This window comes from Mastigoproctus giganteus, chromosome 4 (genome assembly GCF_048544385.1).
Source record: "Mastigoproctus giganteus isolate SK-2022 chromosome 4, ASM4854438v1, whole genome shotgun sequence".
NCBI lineage: Eukaryota > Metazoa > Arthropoda > Arachnida > Uropygi > Thelyphonidae > Mastigoproctus > Mastigoproctus giganteus.
In genome coordinates, this window is record NC_143578.1 from 10,424,781 (window position 1) to 10,439,411 (window position 14,631).

Genomic DNA, 14,631 nt, shown 5'->3' on the forward strand with positions numbered 1-14,631 from the left:
TATCAGAGATGAGAATAATACAGATTAAGAAATATGGTTTATGCAAATAGAATAATAATGGAAGTACATCCTGTCGTAGATGGAGAAACCCCAAGCACACGTGCGTATTACCATAAAATCATCATTAAGAAGCAGTCCTCTTTACAAACAGAACTGAAAAATATTTGCAATATTTACGTCCTTGCATCAGACCAAACTGAGGGATGTAACAAGATACATAAACCGTTGGCTACTGTAAAGGTAGATTATATTTATTTATTTTATATATTTTTTTATTAACATTATATTTATTTGAATGAATTACTTATATTCATAAATAAATATATTTAAAGCAATTGTGTGCTATTGTCCAAATCTCCACTGTGGTCAATTTGCTGCTCGAAAAACCGTACTTTTCGGGAGAAAAAATCCACGCTGCCCTCGCCTGAGACCGACTAACTCAGCCACGTTGTGAAAAAGATCAACAACAGTTCCACGCGCCATTAATGGGATTCGAACTCAGGTCTTTCCATTTGGTATATTTTTTATTTTTAATTTTTTATTTTATTAATAACAAGATACACAACAGGTAACCATTAACAGTGTATCTGAGATCAGATCAATAAACATAATAACAATAATATGAAATCCAACAGGACGATAAACATTGATATAGATTCAAACAATAAAAGCATATGTACAAAAGAGGATTGTATTAAGTTAAGTTACCGGTAAAACAAGTAATAATTAATCCGTTAGAGAATAGAAAAATAATATAACAAATAAAAAGCTACAATAATTAGATGTGAGCTAGTCACTTTGCAGTTTAAGAGAAGAGGCAAACTTGTGGATGGAGTTCATCAGTGATTGGGAGTTGTCAAAGAAGTCAATGCGAGAGTCATTTGCTGATTTGCTGATTCTGTTCAGTGGACTGAACTTCATTAAGTCCGTGTTGGCAGAGTCAAGGCGAAACGGTGTAAGGTTCCTGACTTGTCTACAAGGAGCATTGAAGTTTATTTTACTCAGGATATCAGATGCTTCGTAAATTCCAGTGATTACTTTGGCTAGAAGGGCGATGTCAGCAGTAACTCTTCTAGTGCACAGAGGCCTCAGATGAAAGTAATCACACAGCGATTCATAATACACTGAGTGATAGAATAGAGGATTGCGGTACGTAAGGTAACGGACAAAGTTTTTTTGGACTGCTTCAATTTTGTTAGTTAAAGTCTTTGTGTGAGGATTCCAGATGGGTGAACTGAATTTAAGGATTGGCAGAACAATAGTTTTATAGAGGATAACCGCATATCTGTAGCTTTTGAACTTGTATGTGTTCCGTTTGATGAATCCCAGTGTTTTGAATGCTTTGCTGGTGATTTTAAGGACATGGGCATCGAATTTAGCACTGCTGGAAAAGAGGATCCCTAAGTCGTTAACTTGGTCACACCTTTCGATGATCACAGAGTTAATACTATACTCCGTATTCATTAGTTGTGGAGATCTGCAAGATGAGAAAGAGATTACTTTGCACTTCGAGGGGTTAGCAGACAAGCCATTCAGAGATAGCCACAGAGAGAATTTATTGAGGGCACATTGAAGCTGTTGAGAATCGGTAGTCTCCTTCACTGCTGAGTAGATCTTAAGATCATCTGCATAGAGAGCAACTTGAACATTGGAGGTGTACATGAAAGAAGGAAGCTCATTTACGAAAACAATGAAGAGAAGAGGACCTAAGGGAGAGCCTTGTGGTACTCCGCTTAGTGGTATAAAAGAGTCTGAGTTCACTTGATCTATGATAACGCTCAAGGAACGATGCGTAATATAGCTGCGTAGCCATGAGAGCAAAGGGTCACGGATACCATATAGCTTAAGTTTTTCCAGAAGTTGTTCGTGCGGGACTTTATCAAATGCCTTGGATATGTCTGTGTAGACTGCATCAACTTGTAGGTGGTTATCAAGAGCTTCCGAGGTGTATTGCCAGAAAGGAAGTAAATTTGTGACTACTGACTTGCCACTGCAGAAACCATGTTGATTCTGATCAATAAAAGGCTTGAAGAATTCGAAGAGATGTTTGTGCACTGCTGTGTCGAAGAGTTTAGCCAGGCTGTTTTGAAAGGTTATGGGTCTGTAATCGCATACGTCATTTTTATCACCTTTTTTTTGAAAATAGGAACTATATTGACCTGCTTAAAGTGCTTAGGATACTTAGGATATTGAAGGCCTTGTACTAAAACATAAAAGAGTACACTTTTTAATCGTAGTTACAAAGGTCCAATGAATTTTGGTGGGACAGTATAGTTGGGAGATGTAAGAGAGTGTGTTATTGTTATTGTTATTTGGTTTTTTTAAGGAGCATTAGCAACTAAGGCCATATTGCTCCGGGATATGCGGTGGTCATTCCCTGACCTTTCCGCATCCTCCGTATTTGGTGGTGACGGGCTCGAACCCCGGTCTAATCAAGAAGCGTGTGCTACGCACTGCTGCTCCTTCCCACCTGGCTACGGAGGCGCCTAAGAGAGTGTGGTGCATGTACCTGTGACGTCACCAGAAATCATTTGTCACTCAGCTATAACAGATATATTTATACGTGAAGCCATTGCGTATTCATTTAGTGATTCCTTCCTTCATAATGACGTTGTCCGTTGTAATAGCAACATTCTCTGTTCTCTGCTGTATTCAAGATGTAGAATTTAACAACTCTTTGAGTAAGGAATGTGGTGAGTTTGATTTTATTATTTCTTTTTTAGTTACAGTGCAACCTCGATATAACGCTGGTGCCATGCTCTTATGGACTTACATTTCACGCATCAAATCATCCATATTATCTTCTGAGTCACCCGCTTAAGTTCCTGGCTTTCTGTTAGTCCATTGTCTTCACACTCTTCACAGAGGCTGCGATTTTCTCCTCGCTCAGGTAATGGGCAACTGGAGCTTCCGCATCCACCTCAAGCCAGCTCCTTTGATACAAGATTGCAACCGAGTACACTGCTCAACAAAATTAACAGAACAAAATGTTTTTCGTAAATATTTCACTATGAACAGTGTCGCCAAAGGCGAATATTTGATATCATACGCATCCTGGCATACAAATTCCTTGTATCCAAGGCAAATCGATCTAGCACCTTACAGAGACGCACATTGCAAATTATTCATGTCTATAAAAAACGGATTGCGACCATATCATTTCATTCCAGTGTTTTGGCTTGCTCAAGTGGGATAGATGCATCTCTAGTACTCAGGATGGCAAGTCATCGTCGTTTAGACGATTCCTTGAGATGGCGGGCCTTTGGACGACATGAAACCGGGCAGTCGCAGGCGGAGGTGGCATTGGCTTAATGTACCACGCAGTGTCGTCTCGGCACTATGGAATTAGTTTCAGGAGACAGGTACCATTAGAAGAAGAGCTGGGCTATGTGAACCAGAACAGAAAAGTCTGCGCGGTAGCATAGTGGTATCATCACCGTCCTCCCCACACCGGGTGGAAAAGGCCAGGGTTCGAATCCCGTAGATGACGCGAGGAACTTTAATGGGCTTTTTTTCACTACGTGGCTGAGTACGGTCTCAGGCGTAGACAGCAAGGTTCTTCCCCCCAGAAATTGGAGTTTTTTCGTCCAGCAAACAGGAAAATCGACCAGAAAACACACGCAATTTACAGACAAATAAATATATGGGTAGATGTAAGAAATTACGGGTGGCCCTAATATAATAATTTATGGAAACAGTTTCAAGAGACAGGAACCATTAGAAGAAGAGCTGGCCAAGGTCACCCGAAGGCTATGTCAACCAGAACAGACTGCTCTAACAGCAAGAGGAAACCCTACAATTCCTGTCATCAACTGTCTTTTGAGTTTGCTGGGCCATAGGTGGAAACATTTCTAACCAGACTGTGTTAGGAAGGCTCATTCAAGTGAACTCTGCGCAAGGAAGCCAGTGGTTTCTATTCCATTAACCCCAAAGCACTGCAGAGCTCTTCCAAAGTAGTGCCATGAACGAGTGACTTGGAGTCCTGACAAATTGGGTACAGTTCTGTTCTGTTCTTTGATGAGTATCAATTTAGCCCTTGGGAGTCGCTTTAGACGGGGACAGCCAACTTCTCGGTCACTTGGTCAGTTAAGATGTGCGCTGGTGGAAGAATGGGATTTATTGCCACAGAAGCTTATAGACACCCTAATATCGAGGATGGGTCACCGCCTCAAGCATTTTTAGTCTTTGGAAGGGATCACGCTGTACTGGTTTCATATAAGCACAGTTTCCAGCATCTTATATCGACTTCTGTAACCAGACCTTTTTGGTAATTCTTATAGAACCCCTATAGAACCCCGACAGCGAGAAACTTGTCTGAAGTTTCTCGCTGTCTCCTCGTTTCATCGTTATTATATGGTATTCCACCACACCAAGTTTGTCCCGTTTCATCGCAAGCTAGACGAATGACGCCGAGTTTTTTAAATGTTCTGTTAATTTTGTCTAGCAATTTAAACTGATAACAAAACTTTATCCAGTAGTGTAGTTAAAATTTAGCTTCTGAAGTTACCGGAAAGAATTTACTTAGTAGAAATTAATTTACAAAATATTTTAAAAATACATTTAGGCCTGAATCTTGAACAGTATTTTTTTGTTGGGACAAAAAGCCTAGTAGCTTCCAAGAGTAATTCTTTGAATTCCCATTTAGAATTTGGTGTTGGTAACATCATCAATCGATCCCACTGTATAGAATTTAAAATCACTCTCAGATCCCTGTATTCACCTTTACGTAAACAAAAACCCTTCCCTTTACCCCTGATGGTAGTTACATCTTTAAGTAAATCCCACATCAGCACACTGTGATCGATGCTACCTTGTGATTCCTTTATCTGCAGATTCTTAATTAATAAATTAGCTAAGAAGTACATTAAATCTAAAGCAGTGTCAACTGAATGTTGACTCATCACCAAGTCAACATCCAGTTGACTTAATGATGAGTGCAATGTTCAGTCAGTTTGGTGTGATATAAATATTGGAAAAACGAAATTGAGAGTAGGAGTGTATTATCGGCCGAATTACTGTGATCATTACATCAAACGTCTACTGAGAGAAATCACTTTTCTTATCGATACTACATTTCCGGTTACATCTCCAGTGAATCACTTTCACCTCTCCTTGCGACTCTAGTTAAACTATTAAGTCTGTCCATTCCCCCGAGCTAGTGGTGAGTTATACAAGGGGTGATCATTTAATTCGAGGACTGGTGCAAGATCCTATCTTAATTGTCATCATTTGAATCTTCTGTGATTTCTCCTCGAAATACTCTTCCTTGAACTTTACACCCTTTTGGGGCCTGGCATTGTCTTAATGTAGAAACCTCTTCACACCAGAATATGGCCATCTTACCAAGACATTCATTACCATACTCTTCATTCATCTCTTCAACTGTTTCCGATGCATTTACGGCCCATCTGACACGATAACGAATCACATATCCCTGTTCAATCTGAATGCCCTCCTCTCCTAATGTGAAAATTCATTTCGTTAATTGGAAAGCTTCTGCTTTAAATGTTCAATGAATTGTTTCAAGAAATTTATTGCTAGAAAAATGAGTTGAAAACAAATAAACAATAATATCTTTTTACGTTTTAAATTATTTACGTTAAAGACAATTTTTGTTGGAGATTTGAACGTTTACTTGCTGTCAGAATAATGATAAAATAATAATAATAGGGCACGATGACCCAGTGGTGTTCAACACTGGACTACCAGTCTGATAGACCCGGTTCGAGTCCGGCTTTGGCAGAAGCAAACGCATCTCCATCACGTTGGGAGACCGACATAATAATGATAATAAAAAAAATCGCGAAAGTCGCTTCAGCAGAACTACTTCCCAAATGCGTAAGTAACGGCTGAGGCAAAATAATGGCGCCATTTGCTGTCGATCCCAAGAACTACCACTGGACGTAAGCCGAAGCTAAACAGGTCCCCTCCCCTCTATAGATGGATGACGATGCCGAAGAAAAGTAAGTGGGCAGCAGGATAAAGTATCCAGTATCCCAGTATCCTGCTGGGATACTGGGACAACGCCATAAGAAGGTTATTAAACGATCCCGCACAAGACACTAGACGCAACCCTCATAAACAAGAAAGAAATGCCTACCTACTTGATCGACATGTCAGTGCCCAACACCAGCAACCTCCAGAAACCCTGCGAGGAAAAGATCAAAAAGTACAAGACCTTCGACAAGAAGTTAAAGAGATCTGACATATGGAACAATTAACGAATATCTCGATCACTGTGTCAACCATGTCATGGTGACATGGTTGACACGACACGGACAACCATGCCGCGATCCGGAACACCTGTAGGAAAGTCTCAAAGTTCTTTGACCATCAATAAAAGCCAGACATAACGATCACCTAATGTACCTAGTACCAGTACAAGTAACATTTGCTGGGATGGGCAAGAAACCCATAAAGAGAAGAAAAGTTAATAATAATAAGAGGTGGAATTTTACTATTTAAGGACAGTTAACTCTCCAAAATTATTATTACTTAAGCAAAAACCTAATTATATTCTTAAATTACACCATTTCTTATTTCATTTCTTAGTCCATTGGACTTTCCTAGAAAAGCAAGTCGTGCAATATCCGTGCATTACCTACTAGAGCCTGTTGAAACCTGTGGTAATTCGAGACGAATTTGAACTGACGTTCCAGGAGCCCCCTTAACAATAACACGTGTTCACATGTGCCTCACCTACTCACTGTTCTGCAGGAGGAATGGAGGATTATACAACAAACTGCACTCTATCCTTTGTTAGATGAATGGTCAATATGTATTGAATATGCTAGTGGAACGTAGTGACTTCAGGCTGAAGTCTAGGTCTGCTCCGATACTTTTCGGTGGTTAGTGTATTCACTAACCACAGAATGTAGAAACCAGTAAATGTAGAATCCTTGCATATAAACTCTAGTATATTCCAAAAGACTGGAAAACTATTGGTCAGGTGGGACTGATGAAAGTCTCAGTCTGCCGTTCTTTCCCACCTGTCCAAATTAACACAAAATTTTAGAATTTTGTCCTCTAGTTCTGGTCTTACTCACTGATAATTCGCCCTCGTTCATTTTCTAATCCCCTCTGAGAGGATTAGTAAAACGAACTTTGAATTTGACTGACATGTATACTAATCCTCTCTGAGGGGATTAGTATACATATACCAGTACGAGGAAATCAGGCGCCAACTCGGCATTGTTATGGGCTTATATGAGAGCTTGAAGGACAGGGTGGATGCCCTCGAGGGATTTAAATTGAGGGGCCCATCAGCTCTCAGCTGCCCACATCAATGCCAGAGCTTGCACTTGAACATCGAGGAACACAGCGGCAACCCCCAAGGCAGAATGCGCTGGTCCCACAGGAACTAGTAGTTGTTGGTGACTCTATTGTCAGGGAAACGGGAAACATGCTTTGTAAAAAGGATAGGTGGAACAGGACCAGAGTATGCCTGCCAGGGGCAAAGGTTGATGACGTTGTAGAGCGGATATCATCTTTTAAGGGCACAAAAGGTGATATAGTTGTACACGTTGGCACTAATGATATTAAAAGTAGGAGACCGGCGGAATTAGGTCACTCCTGAAAAAAAGCCGTGAATTAGGGTTGAATTTGAAAGTGTCTGCAATTCTGCCCAGACACAATAGGAGGGAGTATATGATGAGAGCCCTGTCGATCAATTCGGCCCTGGAGCGAATGTACAAACCTCGTGGGGTAGAATTTTTCACAGCGTAGTCTGTGCTTGTTAACAGGAGAGACTACTTCTACAGGGATGGGATGTTTAAATAGAAACGGTTCAAGAATATTTGCTGATGCTATCGAGGCAGTGTTAGGTAGGTCGGAAAACTGCTAGCTTGGGGGGATGCACAGATTAATAGATTAACAGTGGCCGCTGGCAGAGGTGAAAGTGATTCTTGCACTCCTTCTATTGAAATGCAATTGAGCAGCAGTTTGGAAAACAAGGCAATGGGGATTTCCAGAACTGCTGAGAGTCACAGTAGAACAAGTAAATACATGGGCTGAGTTAGGGTGACTAAGAGTAGGAACAGGTATATGTATACTTGCATGTACACCAATGCAAGGAGTATAGTTAATAAATTCGTTGAGTTTGAAGTGCTAGTAAAGACATCAAAGGCAGATATTGTAGGGATATCAGAGACGTGGTGTCACACAGACATAAGCAGTGCAGAACTGGAATTTGGGGAGTACAATGTGTGCAAAAGGATAGACAGGACAGAAAGGGTTATGCTGTTAGTTAAGAAACACATAAAATCTAAGGAAGTGCATCCAATTGATGTTGGTGGACAATACAATGTTGAGCCTGTTAGGTGTGACATAAGCACTGCGAAAGGAAAAATGAGAGTATCAGGTGTGTGTTATAGGCCTGATGAGTCTGATGATTATAATAAGCAATTGTGCAGAGAAATAGAGTGGGCCAGTAAATCAGAGTGTCTTGTAACGAGGGATTGTAATTTCCCAGATATTAACTGGAATTTGGGGGCTGGTCACTCACACACTAGCAAGGCTTTTGTGGATTTATTGGATGATTGTTTTCTAAATCAGCATGTTCGGGAGGCAACTAGAGGGAGCAATACTCTTGATTTGATTATCAGTAGTGATTTTTCGTGCATTAAGAATCTGCAGAAACAGGAACCACTAGGTGGCAGTGATCACAGTGTGCTGAAATGGGATTTACTCAAAGAGATAACTACCATTAGGGGTAAAGGGAAGGGTTATTGTTTTCGTAAAGGCGACTACGATGGACTGAGACAGTATTTAAATTCTATAGAGTGGGACCAACTGAAGGTGTTACCAACAGCAAATTCAAAATAGGAAGCATTCAAAGAATTTATCTTGGAAGCTACTAGGCTTTACATACCAAAAAGAAATATTGTTCAAGATTTAGGCCTAAATTTACGTCAGATGACCTAACTAGACATGTCACCGAGAAGAAAAATGCATGGGATACATATAAATTAACACGTGACACAGACGCCTATGAGAGATATAAGCTGGTCTGTAACCAAGTTACAATGGAGGGAAGGCAGGCGAAGGCAGATTGTGAGAAATCCTTAGCAAAGAATGCAAAGAAAAACAGAAAAGAGTTCTTTACTTATGTAAACTCTACAAGGAAGGGAATGAACCAGATTGGTCCACTTGATATCGATGGGTCAACTGTTGATGATCCTGCTCAGGTAGCTAACAAACTAAATGAATATTTTGCATCGACATTCACACATGAGGAGTTATTCATGGAGGGGGAATGCCAGAGGTGTATTCAACCCTGGCAGTAAGCTAGATAATCTTGTAATAAATGAGAGTAAAGTGGAGGAGAAACTGTTGAAGATAGACATAAGAAAGGCACCTTGGGTGGATGTAAACTATCCAGTTATATTAACGGAGGCAGCAAAGGAAGTAAGCAAACCCTTAGCCATAATTATGAGAACTTCCTTGGACTCAGAGGATTTACCCATGGACTGGAGATGTGCAAATGTGACCCCAATTCACAAAGGCAGATCGAAGGGAGACACAGGTAATTACAGACCTGTTATTTTAACTTCGGTTCCAGGGAAATTAATGGAGCCACTGGTTAAAGAAGCATTGCAGGATCATCTAGACAGGACTTCAGTTATAGCTCGGATACACAGCATGCGTTTGTTAAGGGAAAGTCTTGTTTGAATAATTTGATTGGATAATATGATGCAGTCACAAAAGAACTGGATGTAATGAATAACTTTGATATCATATATTTGGATCTTAGAAAAGCCTTTGATACTGTTGCACATGGAAGACTGCTGTACAAATTGTGGAATTGGAGGCAAATTGCTGCTATGGAGAAAGGGATGGTTGAGTGGGAAAAATACAGAGAGTAGTAATCAATGGACACAGCTGTACGCGGAATAATGTTATTAGTAGAGTGGAAAATGAAGTTTAACATTGACAAATGTAAGTACTACATATGGGAAGCAGTAATCCCAGAGTAACGTCTCAACTGTGTGGTACTACACTGACAGTGGTAGAGAATGAAAAGGACCTGTGGTAATTGTGCAAGCAGATATGAAGTTTTCTGAGCAGTGCAGACTGGCTACAAGAGTAGCTCATGGTGTCTTGTCAATGATATACAGGAATTTTTCTAGAGATCCCAACGTGTGCCAGTTGAACTCGCCCCAGTCCGTTACCGACCATCCACCTGCCTGAACAATTCCTTGTTGACATGACGGGTGCATAACATCGTGCGGTTTCTGCCAGATACGCACCGTCTTGTGCACTCGAAATAACTGGAAACGGGACTCATCGGACCAGGAGACCTGTCTCCAATCATCCAAGGTTCAGTGGCGATGTTCTTTCGCCCAATTGAAGCTTAGAGTCCCGTGTCGTGGTGTTAGAAATGGGACTCTGTGGTTCGGCGGCTCCCATAACCTATTCACTGTCCACGATGAGATGTTATTCCGGAAATGGCGTATTCCAGATACTCTCTTGATACTGCCGAACGCGTATAGTACAATTTCTATACCACCTTCGAGACAGAGTGTGAGACGCATCAGACGCCTTCCTGCCATCATTCACGAGGGAAGAATCGTTTTTACCGTCAAAATGATGGTTGCATTATTATTTGTGAACCACACTGCTGGGCTAACTTGCGGATGGAAGATCTCAGTCCCAAGCCTTAGGGCCAATCCACTCTTTCGGGCCATTTCTTCAGCCTGTTGAATTATAAATTCTTTTCCATCGAAATTTTTTATTAAATACGGTGGAGAATGACGAAGGAAATAGCATGATGCAATAAGTTGGGGTTTCGATTGGGTTATGTGTCGCTCGTGTGAAACTTCCTGTTTCTTGTTTATACTCCAGCACGACCAGCAGGTCAGTGGAAGTTACAATAAATCACTCAATACAAATGTTAATCGTGTTTAGCAGTCACGAGCTTGAACCCCGGTCCACTCAAAGAGCATGTGCTACTGCACTCGCTGTCATGAGCACTTGGCTACCTCAATCCTGGTAATCATTTCGTGTCGCATTTTTTTGTTGCGTTTTTTGTGAATCCACGAACGCAAGTTACTCCCATCTAAAAAAATGCATAGAGCGCGCCTAAAGAAGTTTCACTTCAAAATTGTGCCACATTGTTTAGTACCAACAGACAAGCACACGGTAGTGGTTCCTTCATGAAGGTTGCTTCTGTTTTTCTGGAGTGGAAAACATCGTCAGAATTGAAGGAATTTTAAGAAACATTAAGAAATAAAAACATTCTTGAACATAATGAAATATCCTCTGGACTTCGACTTTGTGGTAGAAATTTTCTATCACAACAAGACCCGAAGCACAGCTCTAAGCCGTGCAGAGTTGTATAAGAATGGTTCGAGTTGTATAAGAATGGTTCGAAGATCATGTCCATGCTTAAGACACATGGATATGATCCTCGAACCATTCTTATACAACGCGAGCCTTGTAACATGGGCGTTATCTTGTTGAAAAAGACCAGTGCCATCTGGATAGAAGACCACCACGTAGAGCAAAACCTGGTCCGAAACAATATCGAGGTAGGATCTTGCGGTGAGAGTGTGTTGAGTGGAAAAGGGAGTACCCAGCGATGGCCATGAAAATAACCAGAAAATTACCAGCTCATTACTCTAACTTCAGTAGTAGGGAAAATCGTGGAGACTATGATCAAGGGTGGAATTCAGGATCATTTAGAATACTCAGCATGGTTTTGTAAAGGAAATATTATGTTTAACTAATCTCGTTAGCTATTTTGACAGGGTCACTCAAGAGCTGGACTTACGGAATAATTTCGAAGTTGTTTATTTGGATTTCAGCAAAGCAATTGACTCAGTCCCACATGAGCGGTTACTTTGTAAGCTGAAACAGGTTGGAATCAGAGAAAAAATCCTTAGATGGAGAGCTGGATGGCTTCAGGGCAGGAGTTTGAGGGTTATGATAAAAGGCTATTCCTCAGATTGGGTTGATGTAAGAAGTGAAGTTCCCCAGGGATCAATATTAGGACCACTGTTGTGTTTAATTTTCATAAATGACATGGATGAAGCAATATAAGGCGGGATGTCTAAATTTGTAGATGATGTAAAGATTGGTAGAGTACTTAATGATTGCTGCTAATCATCACCTAGATAGACTTCAGGGCTGGTCAGAAAAATGGCAACTTTGCTTTAATCCAACAAAGTGTAAAGTACGGCACCCCAAAATGACTTATACACTTGGTGGAGTTGAACCAAAGCCGGTAGTGGTCAAAAGGGACTTGGGTATTTCGATACGGTCAGGAATGAACTTTTCCGAGCATTGTAGACCGGTGATTCCTGGATGTCAGAAGACACTCATATCTCTCAATTATTTCCAGGCCCTTCAAACCTTCTGCAATGTTGCTTTTAATTACAGGAAGTCTTTTAATGTTAATGCAAGCAATCAAACTGAAAACACTTCGAAAATACAACCTGTTGCCACATTTGTCGTCCTGATGATGTAATGTCCAAACTTTTTCTGGTTTTCAAGAACACACGAAGGTTTTAACAGATGCTGCATTTTCTGGTTCATTCTTTATCAAGACCCTCCACAACTAAATCCTTCCTCTTCTCATTGATACCTTCATCAACCAGTGACTTCTGATACCACTCCAGATTAACAAAATAGATTCATATCTATAATTTTGTTCCTGCTGATCTGTTTTTGGATGACATTGCTACTTTTGTTTGACAGTACACCTTTTCTCTTTGTGGTCTACATTGAGCAGCATGAAGACATGGGCAAAGACACGGAGAAAACTTTTTTTTCCTTTTTTTTTACTTTAGGATATTCTCTTCTTTATTTTTCCTTCTTCTGCTGTCCTGTCTCCTGGAAATGCATGTGTGTGTGTGTGTGTGTGTGTGTGTGTGTGTGTGTGTGTGTGTGTGTGTGTGTGTGTGTGTGTGTGTGTGTGTGTGTGTGTGTGTGCACGCGCGAAATTATCCATAATTTCAAGTTACAGGGAGAGTTGTTTAGACTGGATTGCAGGAAGTTTTATTTTAGCCAGTGCAGTTGCTGGCACGGTGTAGTAGTAGTAGTAGCATGTGATGCAAGAAATCAGCCATCAGCCAAATATTCATCAGCCAGATATGCAGCATCAGCCAAAAGAAATCACACCATTCCCTCCAAATGCCTGTCCAGTTCCTCCTTAAATTTATTTAACCTATCAACTTCCACAACGACAGGTGGAAGTTTGTTCCAGCAATTAACCACCCGCTGGCTAAAGGCAAATTTCCGCACATCTATTCTACATCTGTCTTTTCTTAATTGGAATTTATGCCCCCTTAGGTTCGTAATCTGAACAAGTGGAAGGATCCCATCAGAATTCAGCGAGCTGAACGCATTCAAGGCCTTATACACCTCAATCAGATCACCGCGCAGGTGCCTAGTCTCCAGCCACTGCAATTTGCAGGCGCCTCCGTAGTCAGGTGGGCAGGAGCAGCAGTGCGTAGCACACGCTTCTTGATTAGACCGGGGTTCGAGCCCGTGACCACCAAATACGGAGGATGCGGAAAGGTAAAGGAATGACCACCGCATATCCCCGGAGCAATATTTTTTTTTTTTTTTTATGAAAACCCCCAAACGTGAAAGGTATCAAAACCTATAGTACTTAGTACCATGCATGGGTTGAAGGAGAAGTATGGGGGGAGGGGGATGCCGGAAACTTTGCTGTAGAGACTAAACATGGGTTTCACCACTTCAAGCCTCCAATAAGCAAAGTGGTGGTATTTCACCGGTTGATGAAAGTCATCTACCACCTAACATATGGCCTTAGTTGCTAATGCTCCTAAAAACCAAATAATAACAATATAACTGCAATTTGCAGAACTTAAGCCTCTCTCTCGGTAAGAGGATCCCTTCATTCCCCTCACCAATCTTGTTGCCCTTCTCTGTACACGCTCAAGCAAATCTACATCCTTCCTAAAATGAGGCCTCCAGACCTGTACGCAGTACTCAAGGCGTGGCCTGACCATTGCCTTATACAGAGGGATAATCACCTCCTTTTCCCTGCTAGCAAAATGCCTATATAACATTGACAAAACCCCATGACCTGCCCTGGCAGCCTGTCTGCATTGCTCAGAAAACTTCATATCTGGCTGCACAATTACTCCCAGGTCTTTTTCATTTTCTACCACCTTAAGTGTAGTACCACACAGTTGGTACGTTTCTCTGGGGTTACTTCTACCCATATGCAGTACTTTGCATTTGTCAAGGTTAAACTTCAGTTGCCACTTCTTAGCCCATCTGCCCAAATTATCTAGATCCTGTTGCAGTAGCACACTGCCATTACTGTCATTAACAACCCTGCCAACCTTCGTATCATCTGCAAACTTCGACACTAAGCCTGATATACCTTCATCAATATCACTGATAAATATACAAAATAACAGAGGACCCAAAACCGAACCCTGTGGGACAACACTAATAACATTAGTCCACGAAGAGCAGCACCCATTGATTACTACCCTCTGTCTTCTCCCACTTAACCATCCTTTTATCCATTGTAGCAACTAACCCTAAATGGCATTCTGCTCTAATATGTACAATAGTCTTCCATGGCCAACAGTGTCAAAAGCTTTCCTGAAATCCAAATATATGATATCAAAATTATTTTTTGCATCCAGTTCC

The 14,631-nt window shown here is 41.1% G+C and overlaps 1 long non-coding RNA gene across 1 annotated transcript in view; it reads left to right on the plus strand.

The window, feature by feature from the left end:
• Positions 1 to 2,604: 2,604 nt before the first annotated feature.
• LOC150086391 (uncharacterized) overlaps positions 2,605 to 14,631 on the plus strand; it is a 45,962-nt gene continuing 33,935 nt past the window's right edge. Inside the window, exon 1 of the long non-coding RNA XR_016546851.1 lies at positions 2,605 to 2,693. This is a non-coding gene — a long non-coding RNA (uncharacterized LOC150086391). The remainder of the gene's footprint in view (positions 2,694 to 14,631) is intronic.